The 23844-nt window shown below is 37.1% G+C and overlaps 1 protein-coding gene across 6 annotated transcripts in view; it reads right to left on the bottom strand.

Annotated features, from left to right (window-relative positions):
- The window catches only part of C1H18orf25 (chromosome 1 C18orf25 homolog), a 107437-nt gene that overhangs the window by 45311 nt on the left and 38282 nt on the right, over positions 1-23844 (bottom strand). The gene's annotated exons all lie outside the window — the stretch shown is intronic.

The raw sequence follows: 23844 nt of genomic DNA on the forward strand, positions 1-23844 counted from the left end.
CTAGTTATTATCTTAATACTTTAGCTACCCCAAAGTAATACATAAGTGTTTTTGCTTGGTTCAGATTAGTTTTACTGCTAGGAAAAAATAACCTGCATTCTGCTTTTTACTAGAAATTTTGAAATTCTGTCATTCTGCATAAGCAATAAAAATGGCACAGTGTAAGCAAATATAATTCTAATGTAAGAGGTAGCACAGCATGATGGATAAAGAGTGGTTTCAGGATCAGGAAAACATGGTTAGGTGATAAACCATGAACCTAGTACTGCTCTGTGACCCTAGGAAAGTCACTTTAGGATATCAGTGCCCCTAGGCAACCCTAGAACAAGTTGTAGAATATTAGGTTACCTCAAGTGAAAAAGAAAAGCTCTTAGAAGAAATAATGAGCTTGTAAAACAAAATGGCTATATATTATAAGGAAGCCTAGGCTCATAGATTTAGAGTGACAGGGAGCTTAAAGGTCATTTGGTCTGACCCTCATTTTACACACAAAAACATTGACCAAGTGACTTAACCAAAGTCACAAAGACAATAAGTAGCAGAGCTTAAATATGAACCCAGGTCCTCTGATGCCAAAACCAGAACTCTTTCCACTACACTGCCCCCCCCCATGCTTCTTTTCTTAAAAAATTATCCACTTGGGGCAGCTAGGTGGTGCAGTGGATAGAGCACTGTCCCTGGAGTCAGGAGTACCTCAGTTCAAATCCGACCTCAGACCCTTGACACTTACTAGCTGTGTGACCCTGGGCAAGCCACTTAACCCCAACTGCCTCACCCAAAAAAAAATTATCCACTAACTCTATGTAGCATTCCTCAAAAGCCAGCAGAGGGAGGAAGAGTTGAACAACCTATTCACAAAGTCATACATTAACCAGGTTAGTCACCCCCAAGTTTCTTTTCAATAATGAAGGGCAAGGAATAAACTCCAAAACTGCTAATAAAAAATGTTTTTCCTCAATAAGAAAAACATTTTCAACATTTTAAAGGGTAGGAGTTTTTACATTTTGAATAATGGAGGGAGGGGAAGGAGAGAACTAGTATGTCTTTTGGGGGGAGGGGAGGGGCAATGAGGGTTAAGTGACTTGCCTAGGGTCACACAGCTAGTAAGTGTCAAGTGTCTGAGGTCATATTCGAACTCAGGTCCTCCTGAATCCAGGGCCAATGCTTTGTCCATTGTGCCACCCAGCTGCCCCGTGCATTTTTTTTTAAAGCAAACTGATTATCTAAAGCAAACTAATGAAATTAAATTTAAAACCTAAGACAAATGCTTTGAAAAAAATCCCAAACATTCACAGCAATCATGAAAGCAAAAGACCCAAACTCTTTTTGATGTGTACCATATATTTTAAAAGTAAAATTGTTAAAAAATCATCTCCAGATCATTACTATTTTGCTGGAGAAATAAATCACAAACACATCTGTGCATTCATTTGTTCGTTCTCTCTCCTCTCTCTCTCAGCAAAAAAAAAAAAAAAAAAAAAAAGGAAGCTAAGGACAAATATGAGACTATACTAAGAGAAACCACAACAATGAGAAACATTCTGAATGATTTTCACTGATAACTCTTTAAAAAATAGGCATCTTTCCTGTTCAAAACACCTTGTAAATGTTCATTGAGATAATGTCATTGAGTTCTCACATTTACTGTTAAAACAGACAGGCAGGGGGCAGCTAGGGGGCACAGTGGCTAGAGCACGGGCCCTGGATTCAGGAGGACCTGAGTGCAAACCTGGCCTCAGACACTTGACACTTACTAGCCATGTGACCCTGGGCAAGTCACTTAACCCTCATTGCCTGGCCAAAAAACAAAAAACAACAACAAAAGAGATAGCCAGTTATGAAGCAAAAATCATCCCTATGTCCAGGTTACACTTTGAACTTTTCCTATTATGTACCAGAAACCTCTTCAGCCTAAATGCTCACTCCAGACAAGACATTCATACAGTGAAAATATACTCTACTTCTGCAGGCTCTACCTCTGATTGAATGGCTCCTTCCATGATCTCCACTCAAGAAGAGCACATACACTAGCCACAGCTTCATTCCTTTACAGACTGACCTCCAGATTTTCTCTACTATGTCTTCCCCTTCTCCCTTTCCCCACTACTACCTCTAGGCCCTGCCTATTAGTGCCTGCCTTAATAAATTCTGTAATAAGTAAGTTTAATAAACTGAAGTTTCTAGCTCCACTTTGGTATAGCTCCTCTTCCTTTAACTCTCTCCTGGATAAGACACATCACCTTCAATCTAACATTAAAAACAAATTTATTACAGAGAACTCCATCATGCATCTCAACTTTTTCACTATAACAAAGTCTGTCATAAGTTTTAAAATAACAGAAAATGGAAATATTTAAGGATCACTTAAGAAACAGTTTCTTCTGAGAATCCAATATGACAATCTGGCGTAACTCCCCTCATTTTACAGATGAGGAAACTGAAGCACAGAGAGGTTAGGTAACTTGTCCAATGGCACACAGGTAAGTGGTATCAGAGCCAGGATTCAAACTCAGGTCACTGACATCAAATTCTGCACCTTTTCCAGTGTAGAAAATATAACTGAGAATAGTTTACCTGTCAGATCTATGAAGAGAGGAAAAATTTATGACCAAACAAGAGACAGAGAACATTATGATATGCAAAATGGATAATTTAAATTACATAAAATTAAAAAGGTTTTGCACAAACAAAACCAATGCAACCAAGACTAGAAGGAAAGCAGAAAGCTGGAAAACAATTGTTTTTACAGAGTGTTTCTGATAAAGGCCTCATTTCTCAAATTTATAAGAATACAAATCATTCCCCAATTGAGAAATGGTCAAAGGATACAAACAGGCACTTTTCTGATAAAGAAAGTAAAGCTAGGGGCAGCTAGGTGGCACAGTGGATAGAGCACTGGCCCTGGAGTCAGGAGGACCTGAGTTCAAACCTGGTCTCAGACACTTAACACTTACTAGCTATGTGACCCTGGGCAAGTCACTTAACCCCAATTGCCTCACCAAAAAAACAAAACAAAAACCAAACAAATTGAAAAAAAAGAATTGAAAAAAAAAAGTAAAGCTATCTATAATCATATGAAAAAAATGTTCTAAATCACTATTAATGAAAGAAATGCAACTTAAAATAACTCTGAGGTACCATCTCACACCTATCAAATTGGTTAATATGACAAAAAAGGAAAATGATAAATGTTGGAAAAGATGTGGGAAAACTGGAACAATAATACATTGTTGGTGAAGTTGTGAACTGATCCTACCATTCTGGAGAACAATGTGGAACTATGCCCAAAGGGCTATAAAATTTATGCATATCCTTTGACCCAGCAATATAACTACTAAGTTTGTATCTCAAAGAAATCTTTAAAAAGGGAGAAAGACCCTTATGTACAAAAATATTTATAGCAGTTCTTTTTGTGGTGGCAAATAACTGGAAATTGGGATGCCCATCAATTGGGGAATGGCTGAATAAGGTGTAGTATTTGGATGTAATGAAAAACTACTTGTATAAGAAATATTGAGCAGGTGGATTTCAGAAAAACCTGTAAAGATTTACATGAACTGATGCTGAGTGAAGTGAGCAGTAAGTACCAGGAGAACACAGAACATAGATAGTAACAGCAACATGATCAACAATGACAGGCTTAGCTCTTCTCAGCAATACAATGATCCACAGCAATTCCAAAAGACTTATGATGGAAATGCTATCCACATCCAGAGAAAGAACTATGGAGTCCAAATGAAAATTGAAGCATACTATTTTCACTTTTTTGTTGTTTTTTTCTTTCTCATGGTTTTTCCCTTTTGTTCTGATTTTTCTCTCATAAGACTAATGTGGAAATATGTTTAACATGATTGTCCTGTATAACCTATATCAGACTACTTGCTGTCTTGGGGAGGGGAGGAGAAAAATTAGAACTTAAAATCTTACATAAATGAAAGCCGAAAGTTATTTTTACACGTAATTGGGAAAAAATAAGATACTATTAAGGAGCTTAAAAAAAAAAAAGAAAAGAAAAAAAAAGAAAATGAACTGAAGTAGTTTTGAACTTAAAAGGAAAGGGGGCAGGGGCAGCTAGGTGGTGCAATGGATAAAGCACCTGACCCTGAATTCAGGAGGACCTGAGTTCAAATTCGGCCTCAGACGCTTGACACTAGCTGTGTGACCCTGGGCAAGTCACTTAACTCCAATTGCCTCACAAAAACAAAAACAAAAGGAAAGGGGGCACCATACATAGAGTATCACCTTTCTTCTCTGAATACGAAGATATTATTTGTATATCTGTAGTTTGTTAATGATTCAAACTAAATTATTCTGGGATAGTGGTGACTTTAGACATTAGAAACTAGATGAGATAATGGTAGTAAAAAGACAACTTATGGGAAAAAAGTTCAACTCTCCAGTTAAATTTATGATTCAAACTAAATTATTCTGGGATAGTGATGAGTTTAGACATTAGAAACTAGATGAGGGGCAGCTAGGTGGCACAGTGAATAAAGCACCGGCCCTGGATTCAGGAGTACCTGAGTTCAAATCCGGCCTCAGACACCTGACATGTATTAGCTGTGTGACCCTGGGCAAGTCTCTTAACCACCATTGCTCCACCAAAAAAAAAAAAAATCCTAGATGAGATAATGGTAGTAAAAAGACAACTTCTGATTGGGAAAAAAGTTAAACTCTCCAGTTAAATTTTTCTGAGTGACTACTATGAAAAGCACTCACCATTCCTTATTTACAAATAAAGAATCAAAGAATATTAGAATATTAATTGATAGGTATCTGTAGAGGCATCTACTGATGCTATCATCAGTAGAATCATAGTCACTACCAAAAGGAGTGACTATGTCATAGAGAGAAGACAAAGAACCTATATAATCCAAACACTCTTTGGTATTATTTGTTGAAATTAGATTCAAAAACAAATACTTTTTTTGGTATGCCCACAGGCAAATGGAAATGCTGGAAAATCTCTTTTACCTGTGTCCAAACAGGATTTTTTCACAATATAATAATGATAGATGTATAAATGAGGAAGATATATTCCAAAAATATTCTTGATTATCCAAAACTGTTACTAGTTCTAGGATATTAGAATGAGGAAGTTACAGAACAAAATTATTTAAAACTAAATAAAATTAATTATATAACTGAAAAAGCTCATAAAACAGGATTTGCCTTGCTTTTTATACATAGCTCAATAATCAACAGCTGAATGAATGACAAGACTGCCTATTACAACTTTGATTCTACAGATCAGAGGCCATGTTTTATATAGTGAGTATTTGGTCATGTAGGAACAACCTATTCCCTCCCCCTTCCACCTTCTTGGTGAAGGGAAAGAGGAAAAACCGGTGGTAGTATCTTGAATTCTTGAAAATTACAGATGGTAATTCAATTAAGTGGGATATCCCATTAACCAGAATGACTGTCACTGGGCAGTTGGGGCTGGGGACTAAAGGGGGGTCAGGAAGACAAAAGGTCATGACATCAAAGGGACTAGCAAAACAGCAAACCTAGATTTAGGTGACATAGCAATTTCCACTGCACTCCCAGGAGAGAATTAGCATTCCTGGGAATAGTTAATAAAGTACAATGGAAAGAAAAAAGGAACAAGAAAGGGGATGGAATAAAAACCACATTTCGGGGCAGCTAGGTGGCACAGTGGATAGAGCACCGGCCCTGGAGTCAGGAGTACCTGAGTTCAAATCCGGCCTCAGACACTTAACACTTACTAGCTGTGTGACCCTGGGCAAGTCACTTAACCCCAATTGCCTCACTAACAAATAAATAAATATTAAAAAAAAAAAAAAACACATTTCTTGGAAAGAGGAGCAGATGTCACATAAATGGAAGAATGCACAAAATGAAGAAGGGTCGGGGCAGATTAAGCTTGCTGTTATCAACTGGCAAAGAAAAAGATTTTTTTAAAAAGACAATGAAAGGCGGTGGCTAGGTGGCGCAGTGGATAAAGCACCGGCCCTGGATTCAGGAGTACCTGAGTTCAAATCCGGCCTCAGACACTTGACACTTACTGGCTGTGTGACCCTGGGCAAGTCACATAACCCCCATTGCCCCGCCAAAAAAAAAAAAAAAGAAGAAGAAGAAGAAGAAGACAATGAAAGTGTGGATAGAGCACTGGCCCTGGATTCAGGAAGACCTGAGTTCAAATCCAGTCTCAGACACTTGACACTTACTAGCTGTGTGACCCTGGGCAAGTCACTTAACCCCAATTGCCTCACAGAGAGACAGAGACAGAGACAGAGACAGAGAGACAGAGAGAGACAATGAAACTAAATTTGAAATTGGGCAGGGGAATGAGAGGGAAGGGGTCAGGGGAAGCAAGCAGAACAATGAGAATCAGAATGATGATTAGATTAACTAATTTGGTGTTTTTAATTAACAAAAATCCACCATTTTCCCCTACCACCCACCTAAAGAGGAAAAAAAAAACCCTCTTGTAACAAATATGCATAGTAATTCCACAGTGCCCATATCCAAAAATCTGGAGCTTGGGTCCATTACTTTCCTGTAAGGTGGGTAGCATGTTTCATCATTCAATCATGATGTGTCATTGCTTTGATCGGCTTTCTTAAGTTGTTGATGTCTTTACAGTATTGTTGTCATTGTATAAATTGTTTTGGTTCTGTTTACTTTAATCTGCATAAATTCATGCAAGTCTTCCCAGATTTCCCTGAAACTATCATTTTCATCATTTCTTTTAGTACAATATTCCATCACATTCATATATCATATTTGCTCCGTAATTCACAAATTAATAGGTATACCATTAGTTTCTAGTTCTTTGCCATTATAAAAAAATATGCTATTATCTGACAAATCATTTTTTCAGAATATTAGGTAGTCAATTTAGGTATGCATCTTTTAAAATTTTTTTCATATTTTATTATGATCTGTAAATAATATTTATTTCTATCTTTTTGCATATATTTATAATTCCTCTATGGCCTAAAAAATGATCAGTTTTTCTAAAACTACCACAGGATGCTGATGAATATGTGTAATGCTTAATATTCCTATTTGGAAATTACCATAGGGCAATAAAATCTAATTCTCCCATTAATCTGGTCAAGCTTTTAATATTTTCCTAATTTGTCTTTCTTCTGGATTTACCAAGCCCTGACAGAGGCATGTTAGAGTTTACTGCTTTTATTTTGTTACTATCACTTTCTTTTTGAAACTTGCCCTGCTTTTCTCTTTAAGACTAGATATTATGTCATTTGATTCATATTTATTTAGTAACATTCTTTTTCATAGTCCCTGATACTTTTAGGAATAACGTACTTTTCCTTTTTGCCACTCTTGACATTATCAGTTTCTATTTGGTATTAATAAAAACCAGTAAGAATAGAAATTTCATTCAAAAGAACTATGAAAGAAAATATCTGGGTGTTAACTTACCAAGATATATACAAGATTTGTATAAAATACAACTAAATACACTCTTTAGAGAAACCTTGTGAGACCTTAACAACTAGAGAGATACTGACTACTCATGGTACCTAAATAAAAAGTGATGATACTCCATTATCATTAGCATCACAGATTTAATGCAGTACTAATCAAAATTATTGAAAGGGGGGGGGGAGCTAGGTGGTACAGTGGACAAAGCACCGGCCTTGGATTCAGGAGGACCTGAGTTCAAATCCAGCCTCGGACACTTGACACTTACTAGTTGTGTGGCCCTAGGCAATGTCACTTAACCCTCATTGCCCCACCACAAAAAAATTATTGAAGAGACATTTCAGAAACCCAGATAAAATAAATCTAACACTCCTTCCCCCCACCCCTCATCTCTACCCATACTGTTTAAGCTCTCAAGCTCTCCTTTTTGAAGACAGCACAGGACCCTTAAGATAAGTTATAAACTAAACTAGCCACTACCCCTAGGAGCTATAACAGGTTCCTTTGGGAAAATTCCATTTCTACAGTACCTAGAGATCACCTCTTAACAAAGAAAAGCCGGCCTCCTGTCAGACCTGGCTCTGCTTGTGGGAGCAGTTATCAATCAATCGATTAATGAGTAAACATTAAGTATCTACTATGTGCAGGCATCGTGCTAAACACCAGAGCTAAAACACACACACACACACACACAGAGATACACTATCTAACGGGGAAGATAACATCCAAACAAATACATAAAGCAAGCTATGTATAGGATAAATACAAAATTAATTAGAAAGGGAAGGCACTAGAGTTAAGGAGGGTGTAGAAAGTGGGGTCTTAGTTGGGACTTAAAAGAAGCTAAGGAAATCAGAGTTGGAATAGAGGGAAAGTATTCCAGACATGGGGGAGAGCCAGAGAATATGCCCAAAACAGAGACAGTGTCTTGTAGGTGGAACAGTCAGAATTTGGCCAATATTACTGAATCAAAGGGTACATACATGTCAAGAAGTAAGGTGTAAGAAGACTGGAAAGGTAGGAGATTGGCTTACAAGGGCTTTGCATGACAAAACATTTTGTATTTGTTCTTGGAGGCAATAGGAAGCTATTGAAGTTTATTGAATAGAGGAATAACATGACTGAACCTGAGCTTCAGGAAAATGACTTACATGGCTAAATGGAGGATGGACTGGAGTGGAGAGACTTCAGGTTGGCAGACCCACCAGCAAGCTTATTACAGTAATCAAGGCATGAAATGTTGAGGGTAGCCTGCACTAAGATGGTGGTTGCCTCAGAGGAGAGATGGGAATACATACAAGAGATGTGGCAAAGGAGAAATCGACAGGACTTGGCAACATCTTAGATATGGGAGGTGAGAACTAGAGTGGAATCTAGGATGCCTCTGAGACTGTGAGTGTCAGGGATTGGGAGGACAGTTGTATATATCTTGGACAGTAATAGGGAAGGTAGGAGGAGAGTTTAGGGGGAAAGAGTTCTGTTTTGAATATACTAAATTTAAGATATCTACTGTAGCGGCAGCTAGGTGGCACAATGGATAGAGCACCAGCCCTGGAGTCAGGAGTACCTGAGTTCAAATACAGCCTCAGACACTTAAGACTTACTAGTTGTGTGACCCTGGGCAAGTCACTTAACCCCAATTGCCTCACCAAAAAAAAAAAAAAAAAAAGATATCTACTGTATATCCAACTCAAGATATAAAAAAGGCAGTTGGAGATGCAAGATTGGAGGGTCAGCAGAGTGTTTGGGGCAGAATAGGTAGATTTGAGAATCACAGACATGGTAATTAAATCCATGGAAGCTAATGAGATTATCAAGTAAAGTAATATAGAGGGAAAAGAGAGTCCAGGACAGAGCCCTGAGGGACACCTATGGTTAGAGGTAGTAAACTTGAAGAGGCTCCAGCAAGCAGACAGAGGAGAATGGGTCAGAGAGATAGGAGAACTAGGAGAAAAGTGTTCTAGAAAATCTAGAGGAGAGAGTGTCCTAGAAAACCTAGAGAAAAGAGGGTATGTTAAGGAAGAGAGAATGAACAACAGTGTTAAAGGCTACAGAGATACCAGGGATAAATAATTCAGAAAAAGGCCATTAAAACTGGCAACTAAGAAATCATTAGTAACTTTGGGAAAAGCCTTTTCAGTGGAAAGATAAGGTCTGAAGCCATATTCTAAGAAATAAAGATGCAAATGAGAGGAGAAAAAGTGAAGGCATCTATTGGAGATACCCTTGACAAGGAGTTTAGCTACAAAGGACAAAAAAGATATAAGATGACAATTAGCAACAGTGGAAGAATCAAGTGAGGTTTTTTTGAGGATGGTGGAAACATGAGCATGTTCATAGGTAGTAGGAAACGGGCCAGCAGAGAGGGAGAGATTGAAAATAAGAGTGAAAAAATGGGGATGACAGATAAATCAATCCGCTGGAGGAGATGGGATGGAATGGGATCACTTAAACAAGTAGAGGCGTCAGCCTTTGTAAAGACTAAGGCCATTTCATCATGTGAGACAGGGGTGAAAGAGAAGATAGGAGCAGAAGACATCTGAGCGATAGGAGATGAGAAGAGGGAGTTTATGGCAATTGGATTCAATTTCTTCTTTAAAATATGAGGCAGGGGGCAGCTAGATGGTGCAGTGGTAAAGCACCAGCCCTGGATTCAGGAGTACCTGAGTTCAAATCCGGCCTCAGACACTTGACACTTACTGTGTGACCCTGGGCAAGTCACTTAACCCCAACTGCCTCACCAAAAAAAAAAAAAAAAGAGGCAAAGTTCTCAGCTTGGCCTGGGTTGGAGTGGGGGGAACCATGGCAGGTTTGAGGAGGAATGAAAACGTTTGGAAGAGCTGCTAAGGAGAATAGGATAGTGAAGATTGCCTAGCAGCAGTGAGGGTCCAGCTGAGGTGAGCAAAAGGCCTATATCCCTTCCATTTCTTTTTCAGTGAGACAGAATCACAAAAAGCAAGCACAGATTGTGATCTGGATTGATAGATATCAATATATTATCTTTCCTCCCAAACCCAAGCATCTTTCAAATCACTCTATGTTTGTAAAGTGTACCACTATTTTTCCAGGTAATCACAATTTCAGTTCTATCTTTGATTCCTCAGTTTCCCTCATCTTGCATTCAATAAGTACATTCAATTGCCAAATCTCATGAGTTCTACCTCCATATTGATCACACATGCTCCTTTTTCTCTCTATTCAAACAGCTACTACCCTATTTCAGACCCTCATCAACTCTCACCTACATTACTGAAAAAAATCTCCTAATTGATCTCTCCGCCTCAAGTCTCTTCTCATTTCAATCCATCAACTACAAAATTACCAAAGTAAATTCCTCTTTCAAGTGTGACATTACTCCCCATCTCATTAAATTCCAGTGATTTGACCTAGGACCAAATATTATTTCTTCATCTCATTCTTTTTGTTTTTGTATGTGTTTCATAATATACATAATTACTAGTACAACAGTAAATTATTAAATTTATAAGTAGATATACATATGAGGGGCTAAATGCTCTAAGCAAAGCTGCCAATTAAGGAAGGGTAAAATTGAGACCTTTACAGCGTCTTTTAAAGTGTTTTGCACTTGCTTATACTGAATTTCCAACTGCTTACATAAGCCCAATTTAAGAGTCCAATTTTTAATTATCTAAGAATTAAAAGGGCACTCACAGGCCATCTAGTCCCCTTACTGCATATTAGTGTCATACTCACCTTCCTAGAATATTTTTATTATGTCATTTTTCTATACAAAGAGGTAAATGGTTCCTTTTTGTGTATTATTCAAACTCATTAACTTGGCATCCAAAATCTTCCACCAACTGATCCCACATTAACCTTTCCCATATTCTACAATGAGAATGCTCCACTTCAAACAGACCAGTTGCTTTACAGTTCAACACACACCAGGTTTACTTCTAGCTCGAGGCTCAAGAATATTCTCCATCCCCCACTATGCAACTCTTATAGTTCCCTTCAAGTTCAGATCAAATTCTACTTCGAGGTTCCATTTATCAAGGTCATTTGACTTTTGCTTTTATCTTTAAGAAAATTTAATTTAGCATGACTTACAATATAAAAAACATATCCAAATGATCTCAGTGACATGGGCATTTCCCACATCAAGGTCATAACTCATGAAAGAGATCACCAAGAAAGACAGTAAGCAGAACAGGTCTGCAGATCAGTCTTTCGAGATACTACTTGGTATGTCTCCTCTGGGTTGAAATGGAACCTCTGTTAGCAGTTTTAAGCAGGTAATAATCAAGCCATCTATTCATTCATTCCATCCTAGGACTCACCAAAGCACAAAGTATCAGTGTCAAAAGCACACTTCATACGATCACCAAAAATTTCATGATGCAAAATCAAGTCTAGTCTAGCTGAATTAAGTTAGACAGAAAGAATAACTTCAAACTATTATACTTCATATCATCTTAACTTGAAGAAACTGAGAAAAAAAAAAGAATGAGTTCCAGTAAGGACCTACATTCACATCAGTATCCATAAGGAAAAACATTTAATAAACCAAAAATAAAAACAAGATATTCCACAAGGATAGCAAAAGTAGCTCCTCAGCACCCCACACTCAAGTTCCTGTCTATTCCCTTTAGCATTCCCACTCAATAAGCACAGTCTGTAAGTGTTTATTAATGTTAGTAATAAACAGATATAGTCTCTTGGGGTGTTTTGTTCTGTACTCTACTGCCAACCCACTGCTTTTTCAGGCTAGATTTTTGCTGCACTCTTTTGTGGCATGGCACTATTGCAATAGCATTCTGACATGAATTCAACCCACACAATCCAAAATTGAGTAGTGCTTTTAATCACACTTTCCTTGGGATGTACTTCTATAAAAAGCTTCTCTCTATACAAATTAATCAAATCTCAATATAATAAAGTTTAAAACCATCCCATGGCATATAAAACCACAGGGGGCATGACACTTACATGTAATATTGCCTAGAATGTATGCTAAAACACTTAGGATCTGAGGAGAGTTGAAAAGAGGGTCAGCTCTTAGCATTTCCTTTTTTTCTCTAAACAGAAGTGACACAGAGTATAAGGTATCTACAGTATCTCAGAAAGGACATTTTAAAGAATGTATTTTAATACTATACTTCTGACCAGAACATGGAATATTTTTAGCTTTTAGATAATGAGCAAATTCTTATCGAAACAAACAACAACAAAAAACAAAAAAAACCACCACATGATAAGAAATGCCTTAGAGGCCTCTGAATTTTTATAAGATCACAAATGTAAAGCTATAAGTTGTTCTTTTTTTTTTAATTTGTAATAAAGTATTTTATTTTTTCCCCGTTACATGTAAAGATAGTTCTCAACTTTTGTTTATACAAGCTTTCCAATTTCAGATTTTTCTCCCTCCCCTAGACAGCAGGTAATCTGATATAGGTTTTATGTGTGTGTGTGTGTGTGTGTGTGTATGTATATATATATACATACACATACATAATAACATTAAACATAGTTCTGCATTAGTCATATTATAAGAGAAAAATCAGAGCAATGACAAAAAACCTCAAAATAGAAAAACAACAGCACCAAAGACAAAAGAAATAGTATGGTTCATTCAGCATCTATACTCCACAGTTCTTATTTTTTTTTTCCCTGGATTTGGAGATCCTCTTCTATCATGAGTTCCCTGGAACTCTTCTGTACCATTGCATTGGTGAGAAGAATATAGTGTAAGTTGTTCTTAGAAATCATCTAGCTCAAGATCCTCTAACTAAGGTCCAGAGACATATAATGATTTATCCAGTCACAGAGCCAATAAGTAACAGAACCAGTCTAACTTGAAATTCAATACTCTTTACAACAGTCAAAATCATGATACACACAAAAAGTTTAGACTTTATTCTTTTCCTATATCAACTAAACTCTCTTGAAATCATCCTCTACAATAGTGGTATCAAACTAACAGAAATAGATGCTTGAGGGTTATATACTGACTTAGAAAACCACAAATTTTTGTTAAACATTCCCCAATTAGATATTTAACCTTGTTTGGAAGCATTAGGGAGTTTTGCTGGCTCTCTCCTCTAGAATGAAAAATACCTTTTAAAAATTAATCTAGGGGCAGCTGGGTGGCGCAGTAGATAGCGCACTGGCCCTGGAGTCAGGAGTACCTGGGTTCAAATCCAGCATCAGACACTTGACACTTACTAGCTGTGTGACCCTGGCCAAGTCACTTAACCCCCCCATTGCCCCGCAAAAAACAAAACAAAACAAACAAAAATTAATCTAGGGGCAGCTAGGTGGCACAGTGGATAGAGCACTGGCCCTGGAGTCAGGAGTACCTGAATTCAAATCCGGCCTCAGACACTTGACACTTGACACTTGACACTTGCTAGCTGTGTGACCCTGAGCAAGTCACTTAACCCTCAGTGCTTCACAAATATAAATAAATGAATGAATAGATAGAGAGATAGATAGATCTAAGAATGTCAACTACACTGGTTCATTCAGGCCAGGTCTCATATTTCCAGGTTTTAAATTTAATTCATTACGAAGTCAAACCATTAAGGAAAATCATAAAATGCTAACTTCAAATTTATTCTTCTGCATTCTTACCCATTGTAAAGGAGTGTGATCCTGTGCTTTGTAATCTAGTACTTCAAGAGAGGTTAGATGGAAAATAAAGTTTCAAATAATCATTAAATTATTTTTATTGTTCAGTTGTTCAGTCACTTCCAATTCTTCATAACCCCAAGGACAATAATGTGCATGCAGTTTTCTTGGCAAAGATACTGGAGTCCTTTGCCATTTTCTTCTCCAGTGGATTAAGAAAAATAGAGATTAGATAAGCAAATCACCCAAGGTCACACAGCTAGTGTTTGAGGATGGATTTGAACTCAGGTCTTCCTGACTCCAGGCCCAGTGCTCTATCCACTGAACCAACAAACTGCCTCCTAAAACATTTTATCTTGCATTGACTGGGAATTAAATCCAGGCTTCCCACATGGCAGGCTAGAATTCTAACACTGAACCAACAATGCACACAGTTAGACATTAAAATCACTACTAAATACTTAGGAAACAATACAAAGCCCAGTTTGGAAGATAGTACATTCTAAAAAAGGCTGGAATAAGGAGAATTGGGACTTATTCTAGACCTGTGAGTCACAACTTTTCCTCACTAATTTTTTCACCCAAGAAATCACTGCATGTTAGAAAGCTGTTCCTAGGAATCAGTCTATCACCTATAAAGCAACTGAGCTCCTTGCTGAAAAAAGTTTTTTTTGAAAAGAAGCTTTGAGAGCAGAAAAAACAAAACTACATGTTTAATTAGAATCCATAAATGTCTGCTAGGTAAATACCCTCTATAATACAGGCAATGATACAAGAATTCTAGTTTCAAACTTAAGAAATCAGGGATGTTTCTTATTAGAGTTAACAATTACAACACAGACATAATGTACTTTAAACAAATCTAGTATAACAACTTGGAGTCTACAAAATAGGTAAACTGGTAGGTAATTATTTGATTTTTTAAAAGAATTCAGAGATTAAAAAAAATAAAAACCAAGTTGGAGCCAAAATAGCCATTAAGAGGTAACCCAGTTGAACTCTCTCAACATTCCCCTCCAAATAACTTTAAAATAATGCCTCAAATCAAATATTGTAGTGGCAGAGCCAACAAAACAATCAGGGTGAGACATTTTTCTGGCTGAAGAAAACTTAGGAGGAAAACAGGAACGGTTTGTGACAAGGAGGTGGAAGCCTATCCAAATGCAGCAGAAGCAACAACAGACGCAATAGATGGAGCAGCAGCTGCATGAGCTCTCAGCCTATAAATGGTAGTAAGGGGGTCAGATAAGTGGTCAGAAAGAGACTAAAGAGGACCCTTTCCTAACACTGGGTATACCTGGCCCTGCTTAACCCAATTCTATCACCCATATGAAATTCTGGGTCTCAGTTCTAGGGCACAGAGGGTGCTGGGGGTTAGTCACAAGTGAGCACTGTTCTAAGGCAGAGAGAGAGAGCTAGCACTTGTGGCTGCAGGGGACCAGGAGCCCTTTCTGGGTAAAAAACAAAAAAGCAGATCAGGAAAGCAGTGACCATACCTTTCTCAGGATAACACCACCTCTAGAAGTACAAAAAACTTGAACCCTAGAACTAGCTCTGAAACAGCAGCATGAAAAAGCCTGAAGCCTTGGACAGTGCCTCCCTACCCCCAGGTGTGCAGAACCCAACTTTAACATAGTCAAGAAATAGACTGGAATAAATGAGCTAACAACAACAGCAGCAAAAAGAATTTGACCATAAAAAGCTACTCTAATAGCAAAGACCAAGACATAAACTTAGCAGAATCAGAAAAATGTGAAAACAACTTACAAAGCCTCAAAGAAAACTGTTAATCAGACCCAAACCCAACAAGAATTCCTACAAGAGTTCAAGAAAGCCGTAAGAATGGTAGAGGAACAAATATGTAGAGAAATGAGTCAAATTTATAAAAATACAAGTCATTTCCCAATCAATAAATGGTCAAAGGATATGAAAAGGCAGTTTTCACACAAAGAAATCAAAGCTATCTATAGTGATATAAAAAAATACCCTAGATCACTATAGATCAGAGAAATGCAAATTAAAACAACTCTGAGGTATCACCCTCACACCTATCAGAGTGGGAAATATGACAAAAAAGGAAAATATTGGATATTGGAGGGGATGTGGGAAAATTAGGACACCAATCCACTGTTGGTGGAGTTGTAAACTGATCCAACCATTCTGGACAGCAATTTGGAATTACACCCAGAGGGCTATAAAACTGGGCCTATCCATTTGGGGGGGTGGGGTGGGGTTAAGTGACTTGCCCGAGGTCACACAGCTAGTGAGTATCAAGTGTCTGAGTCTGGATTTGAACTCGGGTCTTTCTGAATCCAGGGCTGGTGGTTTATCCACTGCGCAACTGGGCCTACCCTTTGATTCAGCAATACCACTGCTAGGTTTATATCCCAAAGACATCCCAAAAAAGAGAAAAACACCTATTTGTACAAAAATATTTATAGCAGCTCTTTTTGTGGTGGCTAAGAAATGAAAATCAAATCAATGCTCATCAATTAGGGAATGGCTAGCTAAACAAGCTGTGGCATATAATGTTGAAGGAATATTATATTGTGCTATGAGAAATGACAAGCAAGATGATTTCAGAAAGGCCTGGAAAGACTTGTATGAAGTTATGTATAGTGAAGTGAGCAGAACCAGGAGAATACTGTGCCTAGTGACAGTAATACTGTTCAGTGAAGAACTGTGAATGACTTAACTATTCTCAATACAATGATCCAAGACAATCCCAAAGGACTAATGATGAAATATATTGCCTACCTCCAAAGAAAGAAATTATATTGATTGAACACAGACTGAAACATGCTATTTTCACTTTCTTTTATTTTTTCTTTTATGCAAGGTTTTTTATACAAAATGACTAATATGGTAATGTTTCACATAATTGCACATGTATAACCTGTATCTGCTTACTACCTCAGGGAAGGGGGAGGAAAGGGGGAGGGGAAGGGGGAGGGGAAGAGGAAGAAGGAGGGATAGAATTTGGAACTCAAAACTTTAAATTTAAAAAAAATTTTTTAAAGAATGGTAGAAGAAAAACTGGGAAAAGAAATTGAAGTGATGCAAGAAAATTATGAAAAGACAATAAAAAACAAAATTGGCCTAATGGTAAAAGCACAAAAATTCACTGAAGAACTCCCTAAAAAGTAGGATTGGTCAAATGGGAAAGGAGGTACAAAAGTTCATTAACGAAAATAATTCCTTAAAATTTTGAACTGGGCAAAGTGAAAGCTAACAACTCCATGAGACATCAAGATACAATAAAACAAAGTCAAAAGAATGAAAAAGTAGAAAAAAGGTGAAATATCTCATCAGAACTGACACATACACATATCTATAAGCACTTTTCATCATGTATATCTGACATGAATCTATAAATAAGTATTACTAAAAATAAAATAAACCAATGGGGTGAAAGAGGGATTCACTAAAATGTTAGGCAATTATCCCACTAGCAGCCCCAAGGTTATTTCTTATCAGAAGACTCTAAACCACAGGGTGGTACTATGAGGCTGGAATTGAGGACCCTGAAGACAGATGAGATTCATTGGTAGAAGAACTGTAACAATTGCTTATGGACTACTTTGACATCTTTATGTGTTTACAGTAATTTCTATGAAGTGAAATAAAAAGCTGTCATATATTTTAAAAAAGGGAAAGAAAAGAAAAACAACTGACTAGAAAGTAGGTCAAGGAGAGATAATTGGGGGGGGGGGGGATGAGGGTTAAGTGACATTTCAAGAAATTACCAAAGAAAACTGCCACAATATTTTAAAATAAAAGTTAAAAGAATTCACCAATCACTTCCTGAAAGAGATCCTGAAATGAAAACTCTAAGAAATATTATAACCAAATTCCAGAGCTCTCAAGTCAATGAGAAAATACTGAAAAGCAGCCAGAAAGAAACAATTGAAATATTGTTGAAGCCAAAAAAGTGGTGGATTAATATTTAAAGCTCAGGGGCAGCTAGGTGGCGCAGTGGATAGAGCACCGGCCCTGGAGTCAGGAGTACCTGAGTTCAAATCCGGCCTCAGACACTTAACACTTACTAGCTGTGTGAACCTGGGCAAGCCACTTAACCCCAATTGCCTCACTTAAAAAAAAAAAAAAAAAGAATTGGTTTAAAGCAGGAAAAATATATATCGGGAATATACGTAGAGAATATATGTGTGTGTGTGTATCTATCTATATATAGCTATATCTATATCTATATCTATATCTATATATATCAGGAAGAATATAATACACACACACTTAATTGTGTGTAGAAATCTATCTTACTCAGGGCAGCTAGGTGGCACAGTGGATAAAGCACTGGCTCTGGATTCAGAAGGACCTGAGTTCAAATACAGCTTCAGACTCTTGACACTAACTAGCTGTGTAACCCTGGGCAAGTCACTTAACCCTCATTGCCCTGCCCCCACCCCCCCCACCCCTGCCCCAAAATCTATCTTACTCAAAGATTAGGAGGGAAAGGTAATAAGAGGATGTGTGTGCCTGACACCTATCAGATTGGCTAAAATTACAAAAAAAGGAAAATAATAAATGTTGGAGAAGCTGTGGAAAAATTGGAACACTAATGCATTGTTGGTGGAGCTGTGAACTGATCCAACCATTCTGGAGAGCAATTTGGAATTATGCCCAAAGAGTGATAAAGCTGGTCTTTTGCCCAAAGAAATCACGGAAAGGGGAAAGGGACCCATATGTACAAAAATATTTATAGCTGCTCTTTATGTGGTGCAAGGTATTGGAAGTTGAGGGGATGCCCATCCATTGGGGAATGGCTGGACAAGTTGTGGTATATGAATACAATGGAATACTATTGTGCTGTAAGAAACGATGAGCAGGAGGAGTTCAGAGAAACCTGGATGGTCTTGCATGGGCTGATGATGAGTGAGATGAGCAGAACCAGAAGAACATTGTACACAGTATCATCAACATCGAGTGTTGATCTACTGTGATGGACAATATTCTTCTCACCAATGCAATGGTACAGAAGAGTTCCAGGGAACTCATGATAGAAGAGGATCTCCAAATCCAGGGGAAAAAAAAAAAAAAAGAACTGTGGAGTATAGATGCTGAATGAACCATACTATTTCTTTTGGTTTTTGGTGCTGATGTTTTTCTATTTTGAGGTTTTTCATCACTGCTCTGATTTTTCTCTTATAACATGACTAGTGCAGAAATATGTTTAATGTTATTATGTGTGTGTGTGTGTGTGTGTGTGTGTGTGTATATATATATATATATATATATATATATATATATATATATATATATGCAACCTATATCAGACTGTCTGCTTTCTAGGGGAGGGGGGAGGGAGGGAGAAAAATCTGAAATTGGAAAGCTTGTATAAACAAAAGTTGAGAACTATCTTTACATGTAATGGGAAAAAAATAAAATACTTTATTAATTTAAAAAAAAGGATGTGTGTGTGTTGGGCAAGGGAAATAATAAATGTAAGGGTAGATTAAGGGAAGCAGTAGTTAGAAGCAAAACAGACTTTTCAGGAGGGCAAGGATAAAAAGAAAAGAATAAACAGAAAATAGGATGGAGAAAAATACCCAGTAATCTTAATTGTGAATGGGATGAGTCACCCATAAAACAGAAGCAGACAGAATGTATTAGAAACCAGAATCCAACAATACATATTTTTACAAGACATCCTTGTATTAGGAAGAAACACACAGTTAAAATAAAGGACCAAAGTAGAATCTAATATACTTCAGCTTATCTCAGACAAAACAAAAATAAACCGGCAGTTCCCAGTTATAAGTCAATCAGGAGCTGTGGCTCCCACATTGGACTGCACAGCCACACTGTGGCCTGTGGCTCTTCAAGGCGCTGATCCATGGTCGTCCGCGACTGGTGGAGGCCTACTACTACTATTACTGTCATTTCTATTATATTGGCTCAGCCTATCCATGAGTAATAAATATTTCTCTAATTCTTTATTTTGTCTTTATCTGTATAAAAAGTGTTTTGTAATTGTTTTGAAATTTTCTTATGTCTTGGGGTAGGTAGGCTCCAAAGTATTTTATACTGTTTACAATTATTTTAAATGGAACTTCTCTTTCTAACTCTTACTGCTCAGTTTTGTTGGTAATATATAGAAATGTTGATGATTTGTGTGGGTTTATATCCTACAATTCTACTAAAGTTGTAAATTGTTTCAATTAGTTTTTTTTAGTTGACTCTAAGGTTCTCTAAGTATATGACCACATTATCTGCAAAAAGTGATAGTTTTTTCCTTACCGCCCACGCTTATTCCTTCAATTTCTTTTTTCCTGTCTTATTGCTACAGCTAGCGTTTGTAGTATGATATTGAATAATAAATAATGTGGTAACAGATATCCTTGCTTTGGTTCTGATCTTATTGCAAAGGCTTTTAGTATATCTCCATTGTAGATGTTCACTGGCTCTTGATTTTAGCTGGATACTAATTGTTTTAAGAAAAGCTACATTTATTTCTACACTTTCTGGTATTTTAGTAGGAATGGGTGTTATATTTTCTCAAAAGCTTTTTCTGCAACTACTGATAAATCATGATTTTTTTTGGCTTTGCTATTGATGTGGTCCATTATATTTATGGTTTTCCTAATAATGAAACAGCCCTGCACTCCTGGCATAAATCCCACCTGTTCCGTGTATAATCTTTGTGACATATTGCTGTAATCTCCTTCCTAATATTTTAAATTTTTTTTGCATTAATATTCATTAGAGAAATTGGTCTATAGTTTCCTTTCTTTGTTTTTGCTCTCTGTGGTTTTGGTACCAAAGCCATATTTGTATCATAGAAGGAATCTGACAAGACTCACTCTCTACCTACAGTTTATATAGTGTTAGAATTGTTTTTTAAATATTTGATAGAATTCATCTGTAAATCCATCTGGTCCTTGGTTTTGGGGGGTTTTTTAGGGAGCTTATTTATGGCTTGTGAAGTATTTTTTTCCTAAGGTAGGGTTATTTAAGTATCCTATTTCCTATTCTGTTAATCTGGACAATTTATGTTTTTGTAAATATTCATCTACTTCATTTAGATTGTCAGTATTATTGGCATACAGCTGACCAAAACTGCTCCTAAACAACTGCTTTAATTTCATCTTCAATGAATGTACATCTTTTAATTTTTGAACCTGGTAACTTCATTTTCTTCATTTTTAATCAAATTAGCCAATGGTTTATCTGTTTTATTGGTCTTTTCATAAAGCCAGTTCCTAGTTCTAGTTATTAGTTCAACAGTTTTGTTTTGTTTTTTACTTTCAATTTTATTCATCTCATCTTTGGTGTTTAATTGGGGCATTTAAATTTTTTTTCTTTTTCTACTTTTTTCTGTTGCATGCCCAATTTGTTGATCTGCTCCTTCTCTTTTATTTATGTGTTCTGAGTTATAAATTTTTTCCTAAGTATTTCTTTGGCTGTTTCCCACAAATTTTGTTATGTCAGGTCAGTGTTGTCATTATCTTTAATGAAATTTTCTATAATTTGTTCCTTGACCCACTCGTTCATTATTTTATTGTTATTTTTATATTTTATTGACTGTCCAGTTAATTTTTAATCTAGCTTTCAAAGGCCCTTTACTAAATGTAATTTTTACTGCATTATAGTCCCCCAAAAGTAGATTTAATATTTGTGCTTTTCGGTATTCATGGTGTTTTTAGCCCCTAATATATGAACAATTTTTGTGAAGATGGCATGCACAGCTGAGAAATAGGTATACTCCTTTCTATTCTCATTCGATATTCTTGAGGAGTCTATCATATGTGACTTTTCTAAAATTCTAATCATCTCTTTCTTTCTTGTTTATTTTGTGGTTAAAAAGAAGAATTCTTAAATAAAGAAAGAATAGGTGCAACTATAAAAGAATACAATTTTGATTACCTGAAATTTATAAAACTTTTACATAAAAGAAATTAATCTAGGATATAGAATAAAAAGGGAAGCAGCAGAATGGAAAATAATCTTGGTATTAAATATCTCTGACAAGGGTTTGTATGACATATAAACATTCCACAATAGTTAAGTAGTCAAAAGATATAAGAAAGGAGTTTTCAAATAAAGAATTGCAAACTATTAATAACTAATATGAAAGATTATGCCAAAACACAAAGACAAATATGACAAATGCAAATTAAAACCCTATGGTTTTACCTCATACTAAGCAAACTATCAACAGCAAAGAAAAACAAAAACAGTAGACCTGAAAAGACTAATACACTAGTACACTATCTGCCAAATTTCATCTATCACATTCCATTATCTTGACACTAATACATTGTAGGTGGAGCTGTAAACTGATATCTTTTCTGGAAAGCGATTTGGAATAAATTGCCTGCAGCATTTGATCCAGAGATTCTACTCTCAGCGGCCATAGAAGTCCCTGACAAAAAAGAAGGATTCTGTATACACTAAAATATTTATGACAGTACATTTGTGGTAGTAAAGAGCAGGAAATAACGTAGCTGCCTTTCACTAGGGAATGGCTTTTTTTAAAAAACTGGTACATGGACAGATCGGGGCGAAGCCAAGATGGCAGAGGAAAGACAGTGAGCTCTCGAACTCATGAGACGATCACTCAAAAAAAATCCAAATAACGCCATAGGAAAATGCCCAGAGCAACAAAACTCACATAAGAATATGCTGAAATCATCTTCTAACCAAGAACAGCTTGGAAGGTCAGAAGGAGGGAGCTGCTGTGCTAATACAGGACTCGATCCCAACCCCACAGTCACCCTGACACAGATCCAGTCCCAGGAAGGCCTCACCAGAGAAGGAGACCCCCAGAGCCTCTGAATCAGCTGAAGCACCAGTGTCGTCTGGAACTAAGCTCACAGTCTGGTGAGAGGGCTGAGCCCTGGGCAGGGGAGAGACTACAGGGGTCTATGCTGGTGCTGAGGCAGAACTTGGATTTTTCACCCCTGCTGAGAACCAGGTGGTAGGCTCAAGTAGAAGTGGCCCAGGTGGGGGAGGGGCACAGGCTCCTCAGAGCTAACAACCACAACACACAAAGCTGGTTGATTGGCAGGTTGGTCTGGGGTCATCTACAGACCAGGGAACAGGCCAGGTGAGTGAAGAACCTGATCCTCTTAAATCATACCACCTGGGTCTTCTTAAGCTTGAGATACTGCAGCCTGGAAATAGTGCCCCACTTTAAGGAGCTAAAAGGCAAGTAAAAGAAAGGCAAGATGAGCCAACAGAGAAAGGTGAGGACCATAGAAAGTTTCTTTAGTAACAAGGAAGACCAAGGGGCACCCTCAGAGGAAGATGTCAACATCAGGCCCCCTATATCTAAAGCTTCCAAGAAAAATATGAATTGGTCTCAGGCCATAGAGGTGCTCAGAAAGGACTTTGAAGATAAAGTTAAAGAGGTAAAGGAAAAAATGGAAAGAGAAATGAGAGTGATTCAGGAAAGACATGAGAAAAAAGTCAACAGCTTGAAAAGTCAAATTGGCCAAATGGAAAAGGAGGTACAAAAGCTCTCTGATGAAAATAATTGCCTAAGAATCAGGATTGAACAAATGGAAGCCAGTGACTTTATGAGAAACCAAGACACAATAAAGCAAATCCAAATGAATAAAAAAAAATAGAGGGCAATGTGAAATATCTTCTGGGAAAAACTGCTGACCTGGAAAATAGGTCCAGGAGAGAGAATCTGAAAATTATTGGTCTACCTGAAAACCATGATCAAGGAAAGAGCTTAGACATCATCTTCCAAGATATTCTCAGGGAAAATTGCCCTGAAATTCTAGATTAAGAAGCTAAAATAGAAGTTAAAAGAATCCACCAATCACCTCCAGAAAGAAATCCCCAAAGGAAAACTCCTAGGAATATTAT

The sequence above is a fragment of the Dromiciops gliroides genome, chromosome 1 (genome assembly GCF_019393635.1).
Source record: "Dromiciops gliroides isolate mDroGli1 chromosome 1, mDroGli1.pri, whole genome shotgun sequence".
Classification (NCBI taxonomy): Eukaryota; Metazoa; Chordata; class Mammalia; order Microbiotheria; family Microbiotheriidae; genus Dromiciops; species Dromiciops gliroides.